This window comes from Lissotriton helveticus, chromosome 12 (assembly GCF_964261635.1).
Source record: "Lissotriton helveticus chromosome 12, aLisHel1.1, whole genome shotgun sequence".
Taxonomy (NCBI): Eukaryota; Metazoa; Chordata; class Amphibia; order Caudata; family Salamandridae; genus Lissotriton; species Lissotriton helveticus.
This window is the reverse complement of record NC_136073.1, coordinates 196,731,230-196,745,622: the sequence shown is the minus strand read 5'-3', so window position 1 is coordinate 196,745,622 and position 14,393 is coordinate 196,731,230. Positions and strand designations below refer to the sequence as shown.

Sequence of the window (14,393 nt, the reverse complement as noted above, 5' to 3'; positions counted from 1 at the left end):
GCAGTGTGTGGCATGCAGCAGTGTGAGTAATGCAGCAGTGAGAGTAATGCAGCAGTGTGAGTAATGCAGCAGTGTGAGTAATGCAGCAGTGTGATGCGTGCAGCAGTGTGATGCGTGCAGCAGTGTGAGGCGTGCAGCAGTGTAAGGCGTGCAGCAGTGTGAGGCGTGCAGCAGTGAGGCTTGCAGCAGTGTGCAGCATGCATCAGTGTGAATAATGCAGCAGTGTGTGGCATGCAGCAGTGTGAGGCGTGCAGCAGTGTGAGGCGTGCAGCAGTGTGAGGCATGCAGCAGTGTGCAGTATGCTGCAGTGTGCAGCATGCAGCAGTGAGGCGTGCAGCAGTGTGAGTAATACAGCAGTGTGCGGAGTGCAGCAGTGTGAGGCGTGCAGCAGTGTGTTGCGTGCAGCAGTGTGAGTCGTGCAGCAGTGTGAGGCGTGCAGCAGTGTGTGGCGTGCAGCAGTGTGTGGCGTGCAGCAGTGTGAGGCGTGCAGCAGTGTGAGGCGTGCAGCAGTGTGAGGCGTGCAGCGTGCAGCAGTGTGAGGCGTGCAGCGTGCAGCAGTGTGAGGCGTGCAGCGTGCAGCAGTGTGAGGCGTGCAGCAGTGTGAGGCATGCAGCCGTGTGGGCGTGCAGCAATGTGTGGCGCACAGCAGTGTGTGGCGTGCAGCAGTGTGAGGCATGCAGCAGTGTGAGGCGTGCAGCAGTGAGTGGCGTGCAGCAGTGTGTGGCGTGAAGAATAATGCGGGCTAACAAATGCAGTGAAGCTAGACTAAAACAAAACCCAAAACATCGCCTCACGCCGAAAGCAAATCTGTTACTGCGGGGGGTGGGGGGTAGGGGGCTGTAGCTGAAACTAAATAAAGGTGACTTCGTACAATATGGGAATGCTTGCATGTTGATTAAAGCCCAGGCCATGGTTGAAGAAGCAGCACAGACATGCTACGTTTATAGGAGGAGTGGTTTTGGCATTTGTTGCCGACACCGCGCAGTGGCCACAGTTAATTTGTGGTGCAGAGTGCCAGAACGCCGTGGAGCATCAGAGAAGAGTCAGTTCTCGCAAATAGAAATTCCTCTGTTGTCTCAGTTTCAGTTGTAATGCAAGGAAAACCTCCATTTTAAAAGTTTAAGATGGAAGGACTAGAGCATTGTCGCATGTACCTATGTGAAATTGCAAAAAACACAGTTGATGGACAGAATGTAGAACAATGTCATACATTCACCCCAGTACAAGGATCTGGGCCTAAATCCATCGTTTTTTTGCACTCCACACCACCCTGGGTTAGACACTGGCTATATGCAAATCAGCTCTGACCCTGTGCCTCATGGGAACAGTCCAGTCCGAACTACCAAGCCATGTCTTTCCCAGACCGGAATCAAGCATCCAAGGACCGGTTTCTGGCTATCAGCCTTCATCAGCCTGGATAGCATGACTCCAGTGGTGTGGAGAGCCTGGGACTCACGTCTGAGCATCCCCAGCCCACTCGGGGTGAAATTGCAAAAAACACAGTTGATGGACAGAATGTAGAACAATGTCATACATTCACCCCAGTACAAGGATCTGGGCCTAAATCCATCGTTTTTTGCACTCCACACCACCCTGGGTTAGACACTGGCTATATGCAAATCAGCTCTGACCCTGTGCCTCATGGGAACAGTCCAGTCCGAACTACCAAGCCGTGTCTTTCCCAGACCGGAATCAAGCATCCAAGGACCGGTTTCTGGCTATCAGCCTTCATCAGCCTGGATAGCATGACTCCTGTGGTGTGGAGAGCCTGGGACTCACGTCTGAGCATCCCCAGCCCACTCGGGGTGAAATTGCAAAAAACACAGTTGATGGACAGAATGTAGAACAATGTCATACATTCACCCCAGTACAAGGATCTGGGCCTAAATCCATCGTTTTTTTGCACTCCACACCACCCTGGGTTAGAGACTGGCTATATGCAAATCAGCTCTGACCCTGTGCCTCATGGGAACAGTCCAGTCCGAACTACCAAGCCATGTCTTTCCCAGACCGGAATCAAGCATCCAAGGACCGGTTTCTGGCTATCAGCCTTCATCAGCCTGGATAGCATGACTCCAGTGGTGTGGAGAGCCTGGGACTCACGTCTGAGCATCCCCAGCCCACTCGGGGTGAAATTGCAAAAAACACAGTTGATGGACAGAATGTAGAACAATGTCATACATTCACCCCAGTACAAGGATCTGGGCCTAAATCCATCGTTTTTTTGCACTCCACACCACCCTGGGTTAGACACTGGCTATATGCAAATCAGCTCTGACCCTGTGCCTCATGGGAACAGTCCAGTCCGAACTACCAAGCCATGTCTTTCCCAGACCGGAATCAAGCATCCAAGGACCGGTTTCTGGCTATCAGCCTTCATCAGCCTGGATAGCATGACTCCAGTGGTGTGGAGAGCCTGGGACTCACGTCTGAGCATCCCCAGCCACTCGGGGTGAAATTGCAAAAAACACAGTTGATGGACAGAATGTAGAACAATGTCATACATTCACCCCAGTACAAGGATCTGGGCCTAAATCCATCGTTTTTTTGCACTCCACACCACCCTGAGTTAGACACTGGCTATATGCAAATCAGCTCTGACCCTGTGCCTCATGGGAACAGTCCAGTCCGAACTACCAAGCCATGTCTTTCCCAGACCGGAATCAAGCATCCAAGGACCGGTTTCTGGCTATCAGCCTGGATAGCATGACTCCAGTGGTGTGGAGAGCCTGGGACTCACGTCTGACTTGGTAAGAGTATTCTGCATCATTCAGAAACTCTGTCCATCACCACCCCCTTTTTCCAAAATCGATTTTATCCACACTATGTGTGGGAGGGTATACTCAGACGTGAGTCCCTTGCTCATTGCACCATCAGGATTCAAGCAAGCCGGGCCGACGAAGGCTGTGATGCCAGAAACCGGTCCCCGGAAGCTTGTCTCCTTCCCAGTATAAGAATTGGCTTGGTAGTTTGGTTTGCCCTGTTCCCATCATGCACTGGGACAGGAACAGACTAATTTGCATATAGCCAGGTTCTGAGCTGGGATGGTGCAATGAGCTAAAAAACAGGTGATGGATTAATACCATGATCTCTTGACTTGGTAAGAGTATTCTGCATCATTCAGAAACTCTGTCCATCACCACCCCCTTTTTCCAAAATCGATTTTATCCACACTATGTGTGGGAGGGTATACTCAGACGTGAGTCCCTTGCTCATTGCACCATCAGGATTCAAGCAAGCCGGGCAGACGAAGGCTGTGATGCCAGAAACCGGTCCCCGGAAGCTTGTCTCCTTCCCAGTATAAGAATTGGCTTGGTAGTTTGGTTTGCCCTGTTCCCATCATGCACTGGGACAGGAACAGACTAATTTGCATATAGCCAGGTTCTGAGCTGGGATGGTGCAATGAGCTAAAAAACAGGTGATGGATTTAAACCATGATCTCTTGACTTGGTAAGAGTATTCTGCATCATTCAGAAACTCTGTCCATCACCACCCCCTTTTTCCAAAATCGATTTTATCCACACTATGTGTGGGAGGGTATACTCAGACGTGAGTCCCTTGCTCATTGCACCATCAGGATTCAAGCAAGCCGGGCCGACGAAGGCTGTGATGCCAGAAACCGGTCCCCGGAAGCTTGTCTCCTTCCCAGTATAAGAATTGGCTTGGTAGTTTGGTTTGCCCTGTTCCCATCATGCACTGGGACAGGAACAGACTAATTTGCATATAGCCAGGTTCTGAGCTGGGATGGTGCAATGAGCTAAAAAACAGGTGATGGATTAAAACCATGATCTCTTGACTTGGTAAGAGTACTCTGCATCATTCAGAAACTCTGTCCATCACCACCCCCTTTTTTCCAAAATCGATTTTATCCACACTATGTGTGGGAGGGTATACTCAGACGTGAGTCCCTTGCTCATTGCACCATCAGGATTCAAGCAAGCCGGGCCGACGAAGGCTGTGATGCCAGAAACCGGTCCCCGGAAGCTTGTCTCCTTCCCAGTATAAGAATTGGCTTGGTAGTTTGGTTTGCCCTGTTCCCATCATGCACTGGGACAGGAACAGACTAATTTGCATATAGCCAGGTTCTGAGCTGGGATGGTGCAATGAGCTAAAAAACAGGTGATGGATTAAAACCATGATCTCTTGACTTGGTAAGAGTATTCTGCATCATTCAGAAACTCTGTCCATCACCACAACCCTTTTTCCAAAATCGATTTTATCCACACTATGTGTGGGAGGGTATACTCAGACGTGAGTCCCTTGCTCATTGCACCATCAGGATTCAAGCAAGCCGGGCCGCCGAAGGCTGTGTTGCCAGAAACCGGTCCCCGGAAGCTTGTCTCCTTCCCAGTATAAGAATTGGCTTGGTAGTTTGGTTTGCCCTGTTCCCATCATGCACTGGGACAGGAACAGACTAATTTGCATATAGCCAGGTTCTGAGCTGGGATGGTGCAATGAGCTAAAAAACAGGTGATGGATTAAAACCATGATCTCTTGACTTGGTAAGAGTATTCTGAATCATTCAGAAACTCTGTCCATCACCACCCCCTTTTTCCAAAATCGATTTTATCCACACTATGTGTGGGAGGGTATACTCAGACGTGAGTCCCTTGCTCATTGCACCATCAGGATTCAAGCAAGCCGGGCCGACGAAGGCTGTGATGCCAGAAACCGGTCCCCGGAAGCTTGTCTCCTTCCCAGTATAAGAATTGGCTTGGTAGTTTGGTTTGCCCTGTTCCCATCATGCACTGGGACAGGAACAGACTAATTTGCATATAGCCAGGTTCTGAGCTGGGATGGTGCAATGAGCTAAAAAACAGGTGATGGATTAAAACCATGATCTCTTGACTTGGTAAGAGTATTCTGCATCATTCAGAAACTCTGTCCATCACCACCCCCTTTTTCCAAAATCAATTTTATCCACACTATGTGTGGGAGGGTATACTCAGACGTGAGTCCCTTGCTCATTGCACCATCAGGATTCAAGCAAGCCGGGCCGACAAAGGCTGTGATGCCAGAAACCGGTCCCCGGAAGCTTGTCTCCTTCCCAGTATAAGAATTGGCTTGGTAGTTTGGTTTGCCCTGTTCCCATCATGCACTGGGACAGGAACAGACTAATTTGCATATAGCCAGGTTCTGTGCTGGGATGGTGCAATGAGCTAAAAAACAGGTGATGGATTTAAACCATGATCTCTTGACTTGGTAAGAGTATTCTGCATCATTCAGAAACTCTGTCCATCACCACCCCCTTTTTCCAAAATCGATTTTATCCACACTATGTGTGGGAGGGTATACTCAGACGTGAGTCCCTTGCTCATTGCACCATCAGGATTCAAGCAAGCCGGGCCGACGAAGGCTGTGATGCCAGAAACCGGTCCCCGGAAGCTTGTCTCCTTCCCAGTATAAGAATTGGCTTGGTAGTTTGGTTTGCCCTGTTCCCATCATGCACTGGGACAGGAACAGACTAATTTGCATATAGCCAGGTTCTGAGCTGGGATGGTGCAATGAGCTAAAAAACAGGTGATGGATTAAAACCATGATCTCTTGACTTGGTAAGAGTATTCTGCATCATTCAGAAACTCTGTCCATCACCACCCCCTTTTTCCAAAATCGATTTTATCCACACTATGTGTGGGAGGGTATACTCAGACGTGAGTCCCTTGCTCATTGCACCATCAGGATTCAAGCAAGCCGGGCCGACGAAGGCTGTGTTGCCAGAAACCGGTCCCCGGAAGCTTGTCTCCTTCCCAGTATAAGAATTGGCTTGGTAGTTTGGTTTGCCCTGTTCCCATCATGCACTGGGACAGGAACAGACTAATTTGCATATAGCCAGGTTCTGAGCTGGGATGGTGCAATGAGCTAAAAAACAGGTGATGGATTAAAACCATGATCTCTTGACTTGGTAAGAGTATTCTGCATCATTCAGAAACTCTGTCCATCACCACCCCCTTTTTCCAAAATCGCATGTACCTATGTGGGCACTAATCAGGAAATACGATAAAAAATGTAAGAGGTCTGGTGTGAAAGATGAAGCGGGGCGGCCGTGAAGAGTCGCTGCGCTGATTAAAGGAAAGGAAACACGAACACTTGCATGCAGAGCTCTTTCAGATGAAAAAAAAATGCCCCTGAGCCAGTAACTATAATGGGAGAAGTTTGTATGCCACAAGTAATCATGGTGATCCATGGGGGTGAACAAACAACAACAAGCTCTCGGCATTGCTGCGATGGGGGAGCGGAGCGGGAGCGCATTCCTTTGAAGTCTGATGCGGGGGGCGGTGGAGCGGCAGACTTTGAAGTCTGATGTGAGGCACAGATAAATGGTGGTGTGACGTGGCTGGCGATGGCGTGCACGCGCATAGCTCACATGAACTGTGCGTGATCCGCAAGTTTAATAGAGTTTTTGAAGTGCTTACTATAATTCTCGCCTATCTATCCCTGCGGGATAGAATAGAAGAGACCTAAAAACTGCTGGTGCTCAGACCCGGTGAGACCCAGCCAAATTTAAAACCCTGCATGCGCGCATTTGTGAGTGCGTGAGCCAAGGTCAGGAATATTCATCATTCCCGGGGCGGGACTCTGTTAATAATGTTCTGCTGTGGAAGCTTCAGTGACGTTGCTCATTATAACTGTAATCTTCATCAAAATAATATTAATTAAAACAATAAGATACGCTGGTAATAATCTTATACTAAAAATATTGCCACAAGCGACATTGTTGTTAACATAATTTTATGGATACCCTTACAGCTAACTGATAATGTTATTATTACTTTGAGTATAATATTACAATATTGATAGCATCATCCATGTCAAAAGTACTTTCCGCTTACATCCCTTGATTCAAACCTGTGATGAAGAAATTGCATGCACATCTCTTCCGCAGGTGCTCAACCCTCTGTGCTATCATACTGACTGACTCGAGTTACTGGGAAGAAACCAGTGAAATGGGGGCATCACTCAGAGTTTTCAAGAACGTCTATTTTTGCAGAGGGCTCCTATTTTAAGGAACATAATTCTCGTCGAGCACTGAAGCCACATACAGTGCTGCTGATGGTCGCGGAGTAGTAAACCTTGAAGAGAAGGGTTAAATGCACCTCAGTGCACCATCCATTATGTGCTGCTAAGCCATCCCGCCTTCACCCTCCATGAACTTGCTGCCCTTGTGTATACTGCACGGATAACCCCTGTTCTGTCATGCCAGAGTGCAGAAACAGCACTCCCCTGGGCCACTCTCTGACCTTGTGCATCAGAGATGCACTTTTACATTTTGCAAATGAATGTTACTTACCTTCGGTAACGATGTATCTGGTAGAGACACAGTCTAGCCACAGATAAACCACTTTAAGAACCACTGAAAGGAAGGGCGTAGCTTGCATTGGGGTAGCAGGTGCAGTGGCACCGGAGCCCAAGACCTGATTATTGCTATAATTTATAATTCAAACACCAGCCAGGGTGACATTTACTTTGTTGTGCTGGATCCCAGGACAAACTGGTTTCGTCACTGACTAAAAAGGACGAAAAACATAAGGATATTTAACCGACAACGTTAACGATGTATTTGATTAGGTTATTTTACTACAACATGTCAAGGTTTCTACCCGAATGGCTGAAAGGGGCCTCCATTAAAGTGTGTTGACCCCCATCAGTCCAAAATACTCTACACTATAAAAGGTGAACAAATAAATATATACGTCAGCCTTGTGCGTCAAATTGAATCTACACACATCCAAAACTAAAATTTGCATGAAGACAAAACACGCCCACCAACTGCAAAAATGAATGAAACCGACTCTTCTGTAGTTGTGTTGCTCAGTGCGACCCTTCACACTTCGCTTTTGGCCTAGCCACAGGATTAACAGATGTTACAATAGAACAAGTGGTACTTTAATGGGATTAGCAGCTCCACAGGATATAGAAAAAAAGCTCTTCCAGAAGTAGTTCTGAATTAGGGAGGTGAATGATGTCCCTGGATACCAGGCTCACCGGATGCTTTAATTGGTGTTAATTGGCACATTTAAAATCAGAGTTTGCCAGCTAAATTGGTCCAAGCGTGGTCGTTCTCTCAGCTCAATTTCCAGCCATCCTCACGCCCGCTCCCATGGGTTCTTAGCTTACCATTGGTCTATATTTTGTTTTCGTCTATCTGATTTTCGCTGGTTGACATTTCCTCTTCACCCGGAACTGTTTTCTCTGCACCCGGAAGTCTTTCCTCCTCTTCCATACAGCCTGTACCAGTCTGAACTGAGGTGGCGAAGTGAGCTAAAGAATGATGACGGATTCAACCCAGATCTGTGACTGGGGGTGAGTGTCTGGAAAGTTTCAGCGCTCCATTCATCATCTGCTTGTGTTTGCTTTGTTTGCCCTAAGTTGGCTGGGTATGCCCAGACGTGGGTCCCTTGCTCCCTTTGCCACTGGATTCAAGCTAGCCTGGCTGGTGAAAGGTGTTACCCAGAAACCGGTCCCAGGATGCTTGTTTCCAGTTCAGGGAAGACATGGCTTGGCAGTTCAGGCCGGACTGTTTCCATGAGGCACAGGGTCAAGACTGATTTGCATATAGCTGGGTAGCGAAGTGAGCTAAAGAATGATGATGGATTCAACCCAGATCGGTGACTGAGGGTCAGTGTCTGAAAAGTTTCAGCACTCCGTCCATCATCTCCTTGTGTTTGCTTTGTATCAGTCGTGTGGGGCCTCGGGGATGCTTAGCTTCTTAGATGGGTTTATTACATTGATGGGTACATCTGAGAACCTGCAAAATGTTTAGGCAGAGAAACTGCTTCCATACAAGAGTGTCCCAAGAACGCTATTGTTCCTGAACTTACTATGTGCATGGAGGAATACTGATCATCAGAAACCTCACTCTTGACCGAGCTCCCATTGGTGATCAGTGTGACAGAGCGCTGGTCTTCTGCTACCACACGTGTGAGTCCCCTCTTGCCACCAGGTCGGTGCGCTTGAGCTGGTGAGAAGTTGTCTCATGTCCGCCTGCCCTCTAGAGTCAAGTAGTTGCGGGGAGAGGAAGTGTAGTGTGGAATGTGGATGCAAAGTCAGGATTAAGATGGTGATCAGAGAATGTGGTACAAGCCCCAAAAAATAAAATTTGACAGATGTCGGGGAGAACAGCTGGACAGATGAACTAGAACATTCAGCCAGCCAATACACCTTCGGCGAAAGGCTCTCAGTGCTTTCCAGAGAACAGAGAGGTCTGGGGGGGGGGGGGCAACTGACTGTAAAGTCCACATATTTGATCTCCCATGGGCGAGAGATCTCTCCCCACTTGATATTGAACTGGCCTTGGGAGCCCAGAGTGTTTGCTTAACCAGTTGACTGCGGCACATAATACCGAGTCATAATACCTAGCCATCAGTCAATAGCACTCCCGGAGAAAAGCTCTGCAGTCAAAGACAACCCCAGAGAGGAAGCGCCCTGGCCACTGATCAATAGCAAGCCGCAGAGGAGCGGCATTAATCTGCAGTCAATATCACACCCAGAGAGAAGAACACTTCCTGCCCACAGGCAATGCCACGTCCAAAGAGAAGGAAGATCTCAGGCCGCAGCACAATGCCCAGAGGAGAGCAACATGACCCAAAAAGCAATACAGACCCAAGAGCAGAAGATCATTGCTTCACGGTGAATTCTAAAAACACAGCAGAGAACAATGCACCACATCCAACAATGTCACACCAGAAGAAAGGACCACTCTCTGTAGGAAGGCAGATGATCCATTTGGGTAAATTCTACCACTGCGTAAAACTAACCGGTGGCCAGGCAAACAGTGCTTTTATAGGCAGTCCTGTGTACCCCTTGATAGTGGCAGGCTGAGACGGGATTCTACTTCAGAAAATGCTTGATAAAGATCAATGCTACCAACACAGAACTTGAAACAAGAAACCACAAGATCCAGACTAATTAAGTGAAATAAAAAAAGTAATAATGATTAAAACAAGACAAAATGAGAAAAACGGGCTCAGTCACTTCAGAGATGTAGAGTTTCAAAGTAACATTTCATATTCTTCTTTCTGCAAGGACAGAGCTGGAAAGAAAGAAAGAAAGTTGCTGTGTATAATTCCCGTACATTAACTGGAGGCTTCCTCCCACTTCAAGAGCACACATCACAATTAGCTGCTGTAGATTGCCTCCTGCCTTCAGTCAGGCCACAGGGACTGGATGGGAGTGAGTCACCTGGTGCAGAGCAGTTCACAGCTCCCAAGGTTCATAGTTCTAGTGGGGGTGCCGCTGGCTTCTGTCTCATTAGCAGACAGAGTCTCTTCGGGTTCTTCGAAGTTAACCTATGCCAGTAGAAGGTGCCATCACCTTCCAGGTTGCAGGTTCGGTCTTTGGTGCCGACTTCAGAGTCCTCGCCTTCTGCTGGAGAATTCTTCTCCAGATACCATATCACGGTAAGTGGATGTTGCTTGTCACTTATTCCATGTTACAACAAAGCATCTTCACTAGGACTGGTACCAAACCAATTACCAATAGTCAACTGGTCTGCATCACAAGAAAAGAAGAGTCTTTTCTATGCTTTTTGTGTTTCTGGGGCCAAACAGGAGATCAGCTCACTTTGATCTTCTTTTAGACAGGCACTTCTTGACATGGGTGGTGACTACCCTTATCCGCTGTGCTAGCGGCCTCTCATCTGCTTCCAAATGGTGCTCCATGTATATTTGTGGTACGGCTATCTTCCTGACGTGCAGACTTCCAGCATCCCTGTTTTTCGAGAGGACACACAAGTCTTGCTTATTTTAGCCCTACGCAATGTCAAACCACTCCCTTATGGCTGAGTTATTTGCCCATTCCTTGTGCTGTATCAGCAGGACAGCAGTATTCTGGACATCAAGTTGCTGGTGCAAGTTTGAAGCTCTGACATCAGACAACATAGGACACAGCAAACCTAAAAGAGGTGGTGGAATGTTCCAGCTCTGATCCTCCACTCCAGACACTCCCTAATGCACTACACATTTCTTGCATACAGCATAAATTCTACAAAGTGAGTGGTTAGTCCAAAGCTTTTCAAGAAATCATAATGTTTAATGGTACAATTTGGGATGTCCCGAGGAGATGCTATTTACAATCAAAGGAGATGAAGACTGCCCCACAGTCAATATTAAAACCAGGGGACATGAAGTCTGCCCCTCAGGAAGTATTGACCCCAGAGGAGAGAACAATGCATCACGAACAATAACAACCAGAGGAAGAAGTTCACTGCTCAACAGTAATGATATGTCTAGAGGTGTGGCACACTTCCCCATGCGCAGAGCCCTACCAGGTCTTGTAAAGGAAGTTTCCTCACTCATTACTACTGCCAGAGGGTAGACATCCTGCCCCACAATCTTCACCAAACTCAGAGGGTGATAAACTGACAATCATTGCCAAGCCCAGCTGGAAGGCATACTGTCTAACCCAGGTAGAAAGCACACTGCCAAGGTCAGAAGACAGATGCTTCTCTACAGTCAATGCTCACCTGTTGTGATGTGCCCTTCACTTTAGCAGTCCTGTAACTTTTTTTTCATTTTTGCCATGAATGCAGGTCAGTGGCATAACACTAGCCCTCGCAGCCACAGCAGGTCTGGAACTCCCGGGATCCCCCTCTGGTAGTGTGCACAGGCGGTAAGCCCCTCCTGGCCTGAGAGCTCCTGACTGGGTCCAGAGAGTGGGGGCCCTCCTTGTACTTTGCTGGGGGGGCCCTAAAGTTTCATTACACCACTGATGCAGGTGCCATATGTCCAGTGACACTGTGTGGGATGTGCCCTATATGCCATCTCGGCTGCAAGGAAGATGGTCAAATATATAAATGTCCCTCTCATAAGACCAGCAGGTGCCTCGTTGGTGGGCCACAATTTAGCCCAAGACATCCATAACATCATATTCTGCTTCTTTAAATGGGAAACCCACTGAGCTATTTCAGAGTCTGTGTGTGGAGGAGAAGGCGCTCCGCCTCCATGGAGTTTTCCTCCTCCAAAGGAATGTTCCTGGATGTCATTTGTTTTGGATGGAGACCCACATAAATGGACCTTTTCTCTTCAAATGCCGTAAAAAAGAGTTATTCGCCACTGCAAGCCATTGGGTCACTACTCTACCCAAGCTGTTGACCTCCAATCCTTCCATTGGACATTTATGCCCATTGGCACAAAGCAGAACCCAGCGATACAATTCTCACTGTTCATATGCAAGCAATCAGGCGGACTGGTGACCCCGTCTAAAACAGAAGCCTTCAACCTAGGTCCATGAGGGCCATTTCCTTGCCAAATTTCTTGGATAGCCACATTAACCCGTTGAGTGCTTGTGACGAGCTCAGCTCGTCATGAGGCACAGTGGAGCTGCACTCATGACGAGCTGAGCTCGTCACGCCTTTGGAACGTTCGCATGCAGGGATAATTTCCTCACTGCGCTGAACGTTCCAAAACGGGTGTGGCTGTGACGAGCTCAGCTCGTCATGAGTGCAGCGCCACTGTGCCTCATGACGAGCTGAGCTCATCACAAGCACAGCGGTGCCGCGCGCGGCCCCCCTCCCCCCGCACAGCGGGGGGGGGGGGGAAATACCCCGCAGTGAAGGGGTTAAGAAGCATTAACTTATAATGAATAAAAATCAATTACCTTTCCTGGGTTATAGTGAACATTGGTTATTTAGTCAAGCCTTCAGGATTTACGTTAGACTCCCATGCTCTACGTGGATAATCAGAGGTGTTCTTAAACTACCAGCTATATATGTGAATTTTCTCCCTCTCGCTCTCTCTCTCTCTCTTTCTCTCTCATTCCACCAATCATGTCCCCATGCCCTAGCTCGCCTTAAGTACCTGCTCCTCGTTGCTACTGATAAGCTTGGATCCTAAATTCTCACAGCCCTGCACCCTTCCTGGAAGTCCTTCTCCTGAATTCAATATTGGTGGCATGCTGCTGAGAAGATCTACTATGCCTAGATGCGGTGACCTGGTCCAATAGGAGAAGGCCTCTCAACCTGCATTGTGATCAGAGTGATTGAAGCAAACGCCACAAGCAGGGCCCCCGGGAGATTGCTTGTCCACTCGCCTGCAGTAGCTGACGGACCTGGAGTGCTGTATTTATGCCGTTTCATTGAAGTTATTTACCACGTACTCTCCACCACTCTTCCGATGCTTCGACCCTCAGTTTTCAGCAAATGTCAGAGTAACCTTGATCCCTGCTGCGGCATTGTGTTGTGAAGTATTACAGCTATTTTATTTATTTCAAACTTCTAGTTCTAAATAAGTCTCATCACTGCAGCTCTTTGCGCAGAGTGTGTGGAAAAGGTTAATTACCTATAACAATAGCAAACATTTTATGCCAGCAAACACAATGCTATTCTAAGCTCTGTGATTCACAGGAAGTGAATCTAGAATATGGGTCTTCAACCTCTTCTGTAATAAGAGCTACTTATGTTCAATGGAAATCCTCCAGAGCAACTAATATTAGTAGAGATATAGTAGTAACCACACCAGACAAAATTACATTAGGGGCCACCATATCCAAGGTTACTAGTGGCGATCACCTCAGTGCATCAGGCGCGGCTGACAGCAGTAACGTAAAAAATGTGTTGTCAATGTGGAATGACTTTATAGGGGTAATACATAACGGCCATTGTTGCAGTGCCTCTAGCACCAACTTAATAATATTAGTAATAGCCTCCCAACATCCTTTGAATATTATCACTCAAATATCAACTTTAAATATATTTTGAAAATTCAACCAATTTTCTCCAAACAACGACATGAGTCCCTTGCTCACTGCTCCATCAGGATTCAAGCAAGCCGGGCCGACGACGCCTGAAATGGCAGAAACCGGTCCCCGGAAGCTTGTCTCCTTTCTGGTGAAGAATTGGCTTGGTAGTTTGGTCTGCCCTGTTCCCATGATGCACTGGGCCAGGGACAGACTAATTTGCATATAGCCAGGTTCTGAGCTGGGATGGGGCAGTGAGCTAAATAACGGTGATGGATCAAGCCCTGATCTTTGGACTGGGTAAGAGTGGTCTGCTTAATTCAGACACTCTGTTCATCACCACCCCCTTTTCTGAATCATTTTGTCCACCATAAGCGTGGAAGGGTATACTCAGACATGAGTCCCTTGCTCACTGCTCCATCAGGATTCAAGCAAGCCGGGCCGACGACGCCTGAAATGGCAGAAACCGGTCCCGGAAGCTTGTCTCCTTTCTGGTGAAGAATTGGCTTGGTAGTTTGGTCTGCCCTGTTCCCATGATGCACTGGGCCAGGGACAGACTAATTTGCATATAGCCAGGTTCTGAGCTGGGATGGGGCAGTGAGCTAAATAACGGTGATGGATCAAGCCCTGATCTTTGGACTGGGTAAGAGTGGTCTGCTTAATTCAGACACTCTGTTCATCACCACCCCCTTTTCTGAATCATTCATTCATCATGGACGGCT

General features: G+C 47.9%; 1 protein-coding gene across 3 annotated transcripts in view; it reads right to left on the bottom strand.

Moving 5' to 3' along the window:
• The window catches only part of GSE1 (Gse1 coiled-coil protein), a 1,171,749-nt gene that overhangs the window by 369,475 nt on the left and 787,881 nt on the right, over positions 1–14,393 (bottom strand). The gene's annotated exons all lie outside the window — the stretch shown is intronic.